This window comes from Myotis yumanensis, unplaced genomic scaffold, assembly GCF_028538775.1.
Source record: "Myotis yumanensis isolate MYYU_CA2020_CCGP unplaced genomic scaffold, mMyoYum1.0.hap1 SCAF_15, whole genome shotgun sequence".
Classification (NCBI taxonomy): domain Eukaryota; kingdom Metazoa; phylum Chordata; class Mammalia; order Chiroptera; family Vespertilionidae; genus Myotis; species Myotis yumanensis.
In genome coordinates this window covers 26367631-26381405 of record NW_027223766.1, presented here as the reverse complement: position 1 = coordinate 26381405, position 13775 = coordinate 26367631, and the positions used below count along the sequence as shown (strand labels likewise).

The window sequence follows — 13775 nt, the reverse complement described above, 5'->3', positions numbered from 1 at the left end:
TCTCTAGCAGGTGTTTTTTTTGGGACATTTTATTTATTTATTTATTTTAAATTTACCTTTATTGTCGAAAGTACTACAGATATCCCCTCTCTCTCGCCCCCCGCCCCCAACCCCATTGACCCTCTCCAGCCCCAGGCCTTCACCACACTATTGTCTGTGTCCATGGGCTATGCATATATGCATATCAGTTCCCTAGTTAATTTCTCCCCACCCACTCACTGCCCTTTGAGATTCATCAGTCTGTTTCATGCTTCTATGTCTCTGGATCTATTTTGTTCATCCGTTTATTTTGTTCATTAGATTCCACATATGAGTGAGATCATGTTCTAGCAGTTTTCCAAGTCTAGTAACAGTAGGCAATGAAATCAGTATCTACTGGGTTCCCATGGAATATTTTCACTCTCCTTTAGCTGGATTCAGAGACTGAGTTAATTAGCAACCTAGCATGCTACGTGAGGAACTCCAGACCTCAGGTTGTCATGCTGTCTGGAGGTCTGAATTTCATGAACAGCCTTCCTGGGTACCCCTTGATGCATCGCTCAGTGCTTCACCTCGCCCTTTTCTCTATAGACGTCTCTGCCTTCATGCCCTCCACAAGCTCAGTCTCTGGCCCAAGACAGAATGGCTTCTACTTCACTCATTTAGTCTTCTTGTGCAACACAACTGTGCTTTGCTGTTTTAAGTGTGCCATAGTGTAGTGTTAGCATTTACAAATGATTAACCTTTGCCCCACATGCAAATAGAAGTACAGTGCCTCTATAAAACCAGGCCACTGCCTGGAGGGCACAGGAGTAGTTGAAGGGATGCTGTCCACCCACTCATAAGTGGGCAAAATGGGAAGAACCTTCCCATTCAGACGATGCAAAGGATGCATTAACTTATTCACTTTTACTCTCATGTAATCATTTGCTCTTGCAGACAAAATATTACTTAATTCCCTGGAAAATCCCGTAGAATATGTGAGAGCTGATCCCTCATGGGTGCGGTCATGCATATACACTCATGCACACAACGTGCACACACATTCATTTGGTAAGCACAGGGGGTGATTATGTGGGAAGTGAAGGGGTGGAAAGGAGAAAATGAGCAACTATTTGATTTACATATTAACACACCAGTTACGTTTGCCGTTTCTGTTGCGTTTTGTTTTGTTTTTCTACATGGACCATGTTCACCTCTAGGGATAGAATTGTCCAGGCGTTTCAGTGTGCTTAGATGGTGGAAAGGGCCGCGTGCCCTGAGAAATCCAGTTGTCTTGAGTTAAATTCCCTGCTCTGAAGCTTAGGGGACACAGGGCTTTGGGCAAATGACTTAACCTCTCTGAAGCTCAGCTGTTTCCTCTTTTGCAAAATGGAAAGAATGGTATCTCATAGGATTTCCATAAGGATTTGAAACCACATGTAAAGTGTTCGGCAGAGCCCTGTCCAGTTTTGCTCAGTGGTGAAAGCATAGGTTTTCAGGTTTGATTCTGGTCAAGGGCATGTACCTCGGCTGCAGGTTTGCACCCCACCCCAGTCAGTCTGTCAGGGCGCCTGTAGGGACGCAGTCAGTGGATGTGTCTCTCTCACGTGGATGTTTCTCTCTCTCCCCACCTCTCCCCTCCCTTTCACTCTAAAAATCAATGGAAAAAGTATCCTCGGGTGAGGATTAAAAATAAAAAAGTGTTTGGCAGAGACTTTCCTAACCTCAGCAAAAGTAGTCTGTGATCTCATCACTATTATTACAGCACAGACGCAGCTTGAATCTTGACCTGATTTTGTTGTAAGACTAGGTTACTTTTAAGTGAAAATCCCCAAGCTCTTCTTATTGTAATTCTGAAAAATGGACAGACTTATGAAAGGCTTCAAGAAGCTCACAGAATGCTGGGACTGAAGAGAGCCTTAAAGAATGAATGAGCACTCAGAATAACTCCAAAGTTAAAAAAAAGAACCAAAAACAAACAAAACCCAAACAAACCAACACTCAAAATAACTCAAAAGTTAAAAACAAAATAAACAAAACCCAAACAAACAAAGCTCAAAAGAACTCAGAATGACCTCACTGTCCCTGTGGAAGTATCTCAGACTTTGTACCAGGTAGCATGGCATGGCGGTGGTTTATTTGTCTGCGGAGAACAAGATGCTTGATGGATGATCATGAGAACATGTAAAACCTGGGGTATTTTCTCAGAGCTGACGAAGTAAATTCTGCAGTGAACAGGCCCTGTAATGGGACTCTGCATGTGACGGGAGGCACTAGGCATGGAATTTAGTTTCCCAATTTGCCCCTTGATGTAAGGGCCCTGGTTATTGTGTTTTCAACGCACTCTGGGTGTGCTGGTTACTTACCACTCTCCCAGTTGGAAGAATTTTAACTTTGTTAAGCTGACATTTGATACTGCTCAAATTTCATCAGCTATTTTGTTCCTCTCTTTGGAGAGGTTTGCTATTCCACCTGTTGGTCACAAAGTGATAGTGCCTATGAGCCCATTGAAAATAGTGGAAATTCTGCCTAAAAAAGAACTCAGCACATGGTCTGGCATTTCTTTTGTGGCTTAGGTCATTTGAGAGGCTCACACAGCTCTCTCCTGCACTGACTCCACACACCACAGAATTCTATCCCTCACGACTGAATCATACTTTTGTAAGTCAGGTGGTATATGGAAGAACTATTTTCAAAATACTTTACGAAATGTTTGTCGAATGGCTCTAAGCTGAGAAAAGCTTGTTGTCTAGTTCTCAAGTCAGAATCAACCTTTAAAACTCTCTCTCTTCTCACCTCTAAAAAGAGAAACTTTTTGAGGTGAGAAGCGTTTATTACTTTGATTTTGGTAGTTGAATGCATGTGTCCACTCATCAAATTACGTACATTAAATAATACAGCTTTTTGTATATCACATATACTGCAATAAAGCCATCAAAATAAATTAATTAGAAACTCTCTTCTTGTAATTTTATTAGATGAAATAAATGACCTATTAATAATCATTATTTAATATTTGCACCAATTCAAGGACAGTGTTCACTTTTAATATTCTAATGTATGAGCATGTCCAATATTGATTTATCATACTGCGGACAATGTAGTTTGATAACAGTATTCCTAACATTTGAAGAAGATTACAAAGGAAATCTGAAATTTTCTTCATAGTCTTGGATGGTCATTTGTAGACTCCCCTTAACAGCAGACAAATGGACTAGATACCATTGAAAGCTGCATTCCAGCCCTTTAATTCTTAAAGCATTTTTACAGCAACAAAAATATGTGAGAGAGAGAGAGAGAGGAGGGAGGGGTGGGAGAGAGAAAGAGAGAGAGAGAAATGATGAATACCAATTTTAATACAGGGTAGGGCAAAAGGGGATTTACACTTGTAAGCATTCAAAATTCAAAACAAAATTTATTCTTGTATTATAACTTATTAATTTATTGTATTATTTTCCATGCAAACAACTGTAAAGCTACTTTTAACCCACCCTTTATTTTTTAAAAAATAGATGCTTGCCTTGAAGTTCTGTTTGCTAATGTTAATATTTTTTAGAGTTATAGCTCATATTTGGCATTTGAAAACTATGCAGGAAAAGTTGGTGACTCTGTGAAAGTGAAATATGTGTCTGTGTGCAGAATAAAACTATGTTTAATACAGAGGGAATGGTCACAGTTAATTTTATAAATAATTTCCTCACTTATATATGTAGGGAAATGTTTTTTTGTTAAATGACTTTAAAATACCTCATTATTCCACCTGTTAATTCTATTGATGCTCATACAGACATATATAATGTTTTCCTAAAAGTAATATGCACTCTTTATTTTAATTTATTAGACTTGGGTTAAAGTATTGCAAAATTCCACTTACAGAGAAAGTCATAATTAATATGTGGCCTACTTCATTTTACTTTCAGAAAAGAACTATGAAAGTCATTTCATAATTGGAAAGTGTGAGCATTCCTTATAGAGCTTGTATTTCCTATCAGAAAGTTTGACCAACCTAAATGCTCACAAGCAGAATTTTTCTATAAAATAAGGAAAAAGATACAAATAAAACTCTTTAATCGTTTTTAACATCTCAAAGATTCAGTACGTTACCAACACTTGCCTAGGTCATTTTCTCATGCCAAGACCATGTTAAGCTGCCTTGGTTAGGAAATAATTTGACTGACAGTTTTGAACCAAATGTGCACTGCATTTGCATTTTTAATTTGCATGCTTCTTATGCAACCTTGGACCAGTTACTTTAGCTCAATTTCCTCAACTGTGAAATGGATTCAATAAGCAGTGTCTTTGCAGAAATGCAAACCGTAGCTGAAATAAACCTTCTGCTAATGATGGCCTGTTCTGGCAGGACATTTCCTGTCCTCTTGCTTTTAAGAAATGCTATTTTATAAAAAGCCATCAGATTTATTTAGCCTGAGGCTTTTCAGAATAGCATCTATCTCCCAACACATTAAGATTCGGTAACAGTGAGAAATCTCAAAATGGAAAACTAAAAGTAACCACAGACCTGGGGTGCAGGGCATCTAAGAGGAGCAGAGTCAGAGCTTGAGGCCCAGATCCCCTCTAGGGGAGCCCCTGACTGGGGAAAGGTGGAAGGTGTGTGGTAGCACCCCACCTTGCTCAAGGTGCATGCCACTGGGAATAGCCAGCCACTCTTCGCCCCCTTGAAACTACTTTCAGAGGCAATGACTGCGAGGGTCTCAGAACAGGGCAGTGATACTGCAAATCCCAGAAACCACGGAGCCAAAGAAGGAGGAAATGACGGAGTAACCAAAGTAGGAGGGCCATAAGGTGAGGTGGAATCTAGGAGTGAAGCGCTGGAGACTGCAGAGAACTCAAGAGGCGAACAGTTCTGATCTCACCACACAGGACAGAGAAGGGGCGGGCTGGACAAGAGGTGAGGTGCATGACCCAGAACACAGTTAGGAACGAGACTGATGTCTGCCCAAGAGTAAAAGGAGCCCTGGTCCCCAGGAATCCACAAGAAGATCCATAAGGAGAGAGTACCCTGAGAAGCGTCAAGATAAGGGGGAAAGCAGGAAATGGCTTTTACTAATCTGCCACCATTCAATGTCCCAACAGCAGCTGCATTTCCACACACACACAACCCACATGTGTCTGCTGGTGCCCGTATTTTGTCTCGAATAATACATACCGCTTAAAAGAATCAGGATACATTCATTCTTTGTCTTCGATCAGGAAAAAAACCACAACAACAACAGAATTGGTCTGGAATATCCTTCTGTTTCTGGAGTCAATGATAGCTTCAAAAATGTCAAGGGCAGTGTTGACAGACAGAAGAGTGAATATAAAGGGCTTTCACTGGCTAAGCTGGAAGTGCCATCTTCATAATAGTGATAATAATCATAACAGTTAATTGAAACAAGGAGAGACTGTGAAAAGCCATGAAGTAGTAATTATATTCAAAAGAGAAAAGAGAATAAGAAATGTAGAAAATGCAGTCATGCAAAGAAGGGTATATATAATAGTTTATGTTTTATTATTTATGATTTTAATAAATAAAAGGATGTTAACAAGTGGGATTCCTGCAAAGCTCCATGTCATTTGAAATTTTAATAAATTAAATTCTATAAAGGATCTAAACAATCTGCAAATTGTGACAAAAAATTACCCAGTGAGTAGCATATTTGATTGTAGGAATGTTAGCTTTCAATGTATCAACCATGATTTTGGATAGTTTTGATGTCATTCAACACAGCATAGTTTTCATTACCTGGAATATAAAAGAAAGACATTAGAAAAGTGAATCATTAATAATTTAATTTAAATGATAAGTAAATTCTTTCTCTTCTATATTTTGCAAATTGTTTATATCTTCTATAGATACAAATGTATTCAATTTAAAAAATGAAAATTTACTGTGTATACCATGAATATATGCTTTTTTCTTATTTTATTTATGTACAAAAATGTATTTATTTCTATCTGTATGGGAAGGAAGAAAAAAGTACAGAGCCTTGTGAGTAATTCAAATAGTCCAGGAAGAAGTAGACACTGTACTACACTACGGTGAGGAAGGACTGCCTCCACCCCATGCCATACACAATGGCTAAGCAGAGTGAGGTCATGTGGGCTCCAAAATGGTCAATTAGCCAAGTGCCTAGAGGAAGAACTATGCAGACAAAATCAGCTCCTAGGAGATAAGACCTCTAATTGGCCTTTCTAATTATAATAAAATGCTTATAAGTACATTTAAAATATTTTTTCTTTTTAAAATGATTTTAGATTCACAGGAAGTTGTAGAAATATTCCATGTACCCTTCCTCTAGTTTTCTCCAATTGTTTCCATTTTACCTAATTATAGCTTAATATCAAATCAAGATTTTGACATTGGTACAATCTGTATGAATAGTTTTTATGTCATTTAATCAGGTGCATAGGTTCATGTAACCACTTCCATAATCAACATATATAGAGAGCTCTTTCATCCCCAAGGATTTCCCTGGTGCTATCGCTTTATGGCCACAGCCCCCACCCCTAGCCATGTTCCACCACCATCCCTGGAAAATACTACTCTGTTTTTAATCTCTATGATTCTGTCATTTTGAGAATATTATATAACTGGAATCTTACAGTCTATGGTGTTTTGATATTAGCTTATTTCTCCCTTCATTTGGCATAATGCCCTTCAGATCCATTCAAGTTGTTGCATGTATCAATAGTTCATTCCTTTCCATGGCTGATAGTAGTCCATTGTGTGGCTGTACCGCAGTTTGCTTAATGATTTACCTACTGAGACATTTTGATTGTTTCTAATTTGGGACTATTATAAATAAAGTTGTTAGGACAATTGTGTACAAGCATTTGCATGGACCTAAGTTTTCATTTCTCTGAGATAAAGACCAGCAGTGTAATTGCTGAGAGGTATGGTAGTGTATGTTTAATTTTTTATTTTAGGAAACTGCCAAACTATTTTCCAGGTGGACTACTATTTTACACTCTCACCAGCAATTTACGTATAACATGTATCAGTGATCTCATGAGTTGTTTGTTTTTTTTTCATCATTGCAAGCATTTGGTGTAGTCATTATTTTTTTATTTTGTCTGTCCTAATACATGTATAGTGATAGCTCATTGTGGTCTTAATATACACTTCTCTATTGCAAACATCTTTTCATGTGCTTATTGTAATCTGCATATCATTTTTGGTAAAGTGGCTCTTTATATCATTTGACCATTGTTTTTTTAAATGTTGTTTTTTGAGAAGTTGGTTTTGTTTTTATCTACACATATATATCTATTCACATTTATTAAAGGATATATACTCTATAGGTAAATGTGGATATATGTGAATATATAAATAATATACAGTAGATATCATTAGTTCTCTTTCAGACATGTGACTTGCAAGTATTTTCTCTCATTCTGCAGCTTGAATTTTCATCCTGTTAGTAGGATTTTTTACAGAAAAAGTTTTGAATTTTGATGAAATCCAATTTATCAGGGTTTTTTTTCTTTTATGGATTATGCTTGTTGTATCATGTCTAAGAATTCTGATCTTTTGAAGATGGTCAAAAGGTAAAAACTTCCAGTTATATGGTAAATAAGTACCAGGGGTGTAATGTACAAATCATGACTACAGCTAATAAATTCTATGAGTTCTCATCACAAAGAGAAAATATTTCTTTTTTTCTTTCTTTTCTTTTTAGTCTATGTGTGAAGATGGATGTTAGTTGAACCTATTGTAAATCAAACCATCATGCTATGCACCTTAAACTTGTACAGTGCTGCATGTCAATTATTTCTCAGTAAAACTGCAGGGTGGGGGGGGGGGGGATCACACTTTCCAATACAAAGTCACTCTGTTTCAGGGCTATTTGATTAGCCCTAGTTTAAACTCAGAAGCATATATGGTTTCTTTTCCTTGGGACCTCACTTTAATCGGAAAAAAAACCATAATGTATTATAGACTCCAGAAAGTTAGATTATTTTCTTTAGGTCTAACCACTGAATAAATAGTGGATATCAATAATTACAATAAAACATTTATTTTTCAAGGTAATAACAGTGAGTTGCTAAAAAAGGATGTAGTGAAAATTAGCTGGATTTAATACATTAGTTTGTCCATGGTCAATGAATTTATGCTTTGCCATAAATACTAACATTTACAAGTAACTAGTTTTAAAGGAAATTAGTAAGAAATATTTAGGGGGGGGGGGGAGTACATATTGAGTTCACAATTGAATATGAATTTGTAATTTGACAAATCGGATCAGAGATGTAGGAAATTTTATTTCCCTTTTCTCCTTTGTGTTGCAGATTAATCTTAAAGATATTGGTGAAATCTATAAAATACGTATTGGACATGACAACAGTGGAAAGGACCCCAGGTGGTTATCTGGAAGAAATTCAACTTGAAAACATAGACACATGTGAGCTGTTTTGTCTAACTGTTGACTCCTGGATAGCTGAGAATGAAAATGATGGTGATACATGGAACGAAATGCCCATTGTGAGAACTAACAAAGCATCTTTGCCAGGTATTTAATTTTGCTTCCTTTGTGATTGACATTAAAGATGAATATAATTGAAATGATATAGAACAGAGAATAGGAACCTTTTCCAGTAAAGATCCAGACACAAAGAATAGGATATCATAAAGTCTTGAAACGGTTCAGGTCCCATAAATAATATGTAAAGTAATAGTGTGGCTGTATTTAAAAAAATTATTTGTGGGAACTGTAGTTATAATTTTATATAATTTCAATTTATCAAGGAATAATATTCTGTTTTTTAATTTTTTAACCATTAAGAAAAGTGAAAAGCATTCTTAGCTCCTGGACTGTACAAAAACAGATGCTGGAAAATTTAGCTTGCAGGCTGTAGCTTTCCTTATTTAGAACATCAGACTTTAGGATTAACACCTGCATGGTTGTTCAAAGGTGAAAATGTACATACAAGGATGTATTATGTGTGTCGTCAATTCATCTTTCTGCGAATGGTTTGCTAGCCGTTTCAATGTGGCTTTCTTCTTGGCTTTACAGGTAGAAAATATTATCAATCATGAATTTAGGAGCACCTAAATTCCCTCACTCAGGTTTTTGTTTGTTTTGTTTTGCCTAAAAGTGAACTCACACACTGCCTTAATTTTTCTCTATCCATTCCGTGTGTCTCTGATAATCACCTTGTTTTCACTGCTGTGTTGAAGATATTCTCCCAGTAGATACCAATGGCCATTTGTCCTAAATTAAATGTGTGTCTGTGTGTTTTCTCTGTGTCCTAGAATTCTTTACTGCATTTGACACTGTTGATCTCTCATTTGAATAGGCAAAGACTTCTAGGGACTCTGGAACTAGACACATTGGTTTAGTTTTGGCTTGGTGATGTATTTAGTTGTGCTATCCTTAGCCAGAATACCTCATCTGTGAAATGATGAAACTAGTGCCTATGTCACAGGATTGTTTTGAGTCATGAGACAATGCACTTAGTCTTCCTGGTACATAGACTCATGTAATAAATACTAGCTATTACCATCATTGTTATTAAATATGTCTCTCACCTTGACCTTGGTTATATGATACACACATAATTCTTTACTGTTTCCTCCATTAAATTTTTTTTTTAAATCACTACCTCTACGTGGTTCTCTTTCCTTGAACACATGGATTTAAATACTTGATTTGTCACTATCTTTTTGAGCCTCTCCCTAGCTTCTGTTGCTAACTTTATACAGAGGACTAACATTTCATCTTCAGCCTTGTCCTCTTTCTTGCTTACAGGCCCCGTATTTCATTAGGCAATTCACCCTCATCATCTTTAATACCTGTTCATGGTCTATCCTGCCATTCCACACAAGTAAAGGTAAACATATGTATACAATGGGCATTAGCTGCCTAGTGTAATGGGAACCAGGGGACATAAGATGATTCAGACAGGGCTCCTGTTCAGTTTTCATGGCTTCAGTTAACATATTCGGTCTGTTGTCTTCCCTCTCTCTGCCCTTTCATCGGTTTCTTCTCTTCGGCTCTCCTCAGAAGGCTTCCCTCCACAGCTCACTGATGCTTTGAGCTACCACATCCTAACCTGAGCATGTGGAGAAAGGGGAATCCTATGTGCTGTTGTGCAACCACTATGAAAAACAGTATGGCACTTCCTTTAAACATTAAAAATAAAACTACCATGTAGTCCAGCAATTTCACTTCTGGGTGTTTATCTAAAGAAAATGAAAACACTAATTGGAAAAGATATATGCAGTATCATGTTCATTGCATCATTACTTGCAATAGCCAAGATGTGGAAATAATATAAGTGGTTATCAATTGAAATCTTGACATTTACAACAACATGGACAGATGTCTAGGGCATTATGCTGCGAAATAAACCAGACAGAGAAGGACAAATCCTGTATTATCTTTCTTATATGTGGAAAAATACCCAAACAAAAAACAACCAGCTCAGATACAGAGAACAGATTAGTGATTACAAGTGGAGAGGGTTGGGGTTTGGGAGAGATGGGTAAACTGTCTTTTTTATGTTGTTTAAATAAATTGAATAAAATTTTTTAAAGGCTCAGAAAATGATCCATGCTCTGCTACATGAATCATTCTTAACTAATATAGGAATGTTAGAAATTACAGAGGATATATGAGGAAAAAATTAGAACTAATATCTAGCAGTCTAGAATTCCAGGACCTAGTTATACTATTCACCAAGTTGCTAACATCTGTCAAGAATCCATTCTTTCTAAACGTGATATATAGAAGAACTTTTAAATCCATGATGCCAATAAGAAACAGAAGAAATCTTATTGGTCTGATATACTAGTTATGTCTCAATGTATTGTGTTTTTAAAAGCTGCATTATTTAAAAAAGAACTTTACTTAAACTCAATTGCACAACTACATTGCATGCAAAAATGTAGAAGGCAGTTGTGTGGGTTTTTAAAAAAATTCAAGATACAAAAGAAACTCATTGTACTTTAAATGAACTATTGATTTTTGGGGTTCATTTAACTTGAGAAGCAATAAAAGCTCAGCATGTCTCCTCTGCATCTTTCTGTTCATCCATTTCCCAAACTAGCTAATGAAACTTTACCCATTAGCATCTCCCATTTAGAGGGGTAATTTCTTAGCTGAAGCACACCAACCCTTTCTTACAGCAATTTCTCCTATAAAGTAATATCATGTAATACATGACACCTAAAGCTAATCTGGTCCAGTCTTTTCATTTTATTCCAGTTCTGGCAAATCAATTTAGCTGCCATTTTCCCATACATTGAGGGGGAAGTCATTAAAATAGGAAAATAAAAAAATAACGACACATCCATGTTCAGGAATTAATGAGGGATCAAAACCTACTGATGAGCAAGGGGCAGTCTGGTCATGCTTGGTGTTGCTTTTGGAAAGTCATTCTTGGTGCCACCGAGAGTTCGCTTACTATTCCTGTGACATCAAGGGAGGCAGAGCAGACTCACACCATTGCGTTGATGCTTCTCTGTTCTGGGTTTGAAAGGAGGGGTTGACCTTCATTTTGGGATATGTCTGTCCATCTGTCAAAATGTTTTGAAGTAGCCCAGGGAAGAACACAAAGAATAATGTAGGGGAACTTTTTGTTTTTAATGAAGCTACTAATGCTTAGGCTTGCCAGGCTGGATAGAGTTCTAGTGACACCCTTGAGGGTTTTATTTATTTTTTAAATTAGTGGCACAGAAAAGAGTCCTTTTCCTTATAATTGGCACGCAACACTCAAGCCAATCAATTTTGTGACTTTGCCTCTTCTTTTCAAATGGTAACTGGAATGTTTTCAAAAGAAAAGGCTTTTCGAGACTATCTGTCTAGAAATCACCACTCTTTGGGGGCTGAGCTAGATTACTGGTGGGATCAGAGCAACCTCCTCCCGGGCGCTAGTATGCCAAGCTGAACTCATCCACATCAGCTCCGATTTGCTCACCGTCTGCCCTGTTCCTGGGGACAGGCACCAGGAGCTGCCGATCGCCCTTGGCTGGTTGTCTGTAAAAATCTTTAGTTAATGGATGGTGGGGATGCCCAGAGAGGATAAGAATGTCAACTGAACTCACCATAGCCGCTTCTCACGTTCTAGCTCCAGGCTTTCTTCAGGAGAGACAGAGGATGATGCGAGGTGAGGTCTTGGGCCACATCTGTGCGTGAGGAAGAGTTTGATGCTAGGTTTCTGCAAGGGCACAGGTATGCTTAGCGGTTTGCTCCAAAATAGAAAATAACTATCTGTGACTGTAAGAAAGTACCATCATAATATAAATGTGTCTGCTTCAAAATATGTACATTTATCAGACTTTAAGTAGTGAGAAAATATGTGTGTTTCTGAAACACTTTCTGATATAGCCGAGTTAAGATAAGTTTGAAAAAACAGGCAGGTTTCTTGTAATGCTTTAGCTTTTACCACAATACCCAGGCTCAAGGGGGAAATGCGGGCTTCGGACAGAGACAGACCCTTTCATTGATGAAGCAGATGGAGCTCAGAGAAGCAGAGTCTGGGTTCAAGTCTTGGTCTCAATCACTGGCTTTGGAATGAGGGCAAGTTGCACCGCCTTTCTCAGTCTTGGTTAGTTTGCCTCTGAAATGGGGCACATTAATCTTATTATTAGATTAGGTCATGATCACCATTATAATTCACCATCCAAACCAGGACATTTCTTTAGAGAGGAGAAAGACTCTGTTAATGAGTATGTGAGAATAACAGGTGTCAGTCGGGACCATTCCAGGCACACCAGAAATACGTGTCCCTCAGGAGTATGTGAAAAGGTATGAATACAGCATTTGTCACGGAGCAGGCACTCAGCAGTGCCTTTGCATTCTCCCTTTGACTTGTCTTCCTTTGCTGCTTCCTTGATAGCACGGAGCTGCTATCACGGTGGGAGGGCAAATGCAAAGAGCACCTTGGCTTTAGGACAGGCTGTTCTCAGCCCCATAGCCAGTGTGGTCTCCAGAAAATATCAGGCAGATGATGTCACTCTGTTACTTACAACCCTCCCAAGGTTTCCCCACTTACCAAGAGTAAAAGCCAAAATCATCACAACTTCCTGCAAGGCCTATCACCCTCCCCACAGCTCCACCCTCAGTGCTCCCTCAGGGCACCAGGTAAGCTGTCCCCTTAGCCCTCAGGCTCCTGATCTTCTATTTTATCTGCTGTGCTGTACCTCCCCAGGCCTCTGCAGGGCTAGCTCCTTTACTTTGGGTCAGGTCTCCAGTCCAAGGGATCTTTTCACTAGGCCTTGTGGGTGACCTTCTACAAAATAGCAAGAAATTCCACTTCCCTCCCCACCCTGGGACTTCCTCCTACAGCTCAAAGGCAAGATAAATATTTTACCACCTAGAAGCCCATGAAGCTTCAGCCCTAAACACCAATGTATATAAAGTCTTGGACCACAAACCTTCAGTGCAGACTGAAGTGCCGGCACATGCTTAGCACTGAATCCCATTTGCCATCTGTTTCTGAGATCCGATTTCTTTGTGCAGTTAATATCAACATGATCTCACCATGATGAGTGCTGAGAAAGCTTCATTCTTGGTGACTTGAGAGAAAGCACTGAAACAGTCCATTAATTAAATCAAATTAAAGATTCAGCCGAGGGGTTTGTCTTGGGAAGTTCAGTTGTGCTGCCTGTAGAGCTCCCCAGGTTTCAGCAGTGATGCTTATGCTCCTGAGGTGGTCGGAGCAGCATCACAGGTGCCCATGTGCAGCGAGGAGCCGCATCACACAGGGCATAAGAGCTCGGCAGGGCAAAGTCACTGAGTATTACCTAAAAACATTAGAACATCATGATAAAAACATGGCACTTAGAAAAGTCCCCCAAACATAAACAG

The 13775-nt window shown here is 38.4% G+C and overlaps 1 pseudogene; it reads left to right on the top strand.

The window, feature by feature from the left end:
- Nucleotides 1-13775, top strand: part of LOC138993169 (lipoxygenase homology domain-containing protein 1-like) — a 56202-nt pseudogene that overhangs the window by 31835 nt on the left and 10592 nt on the right.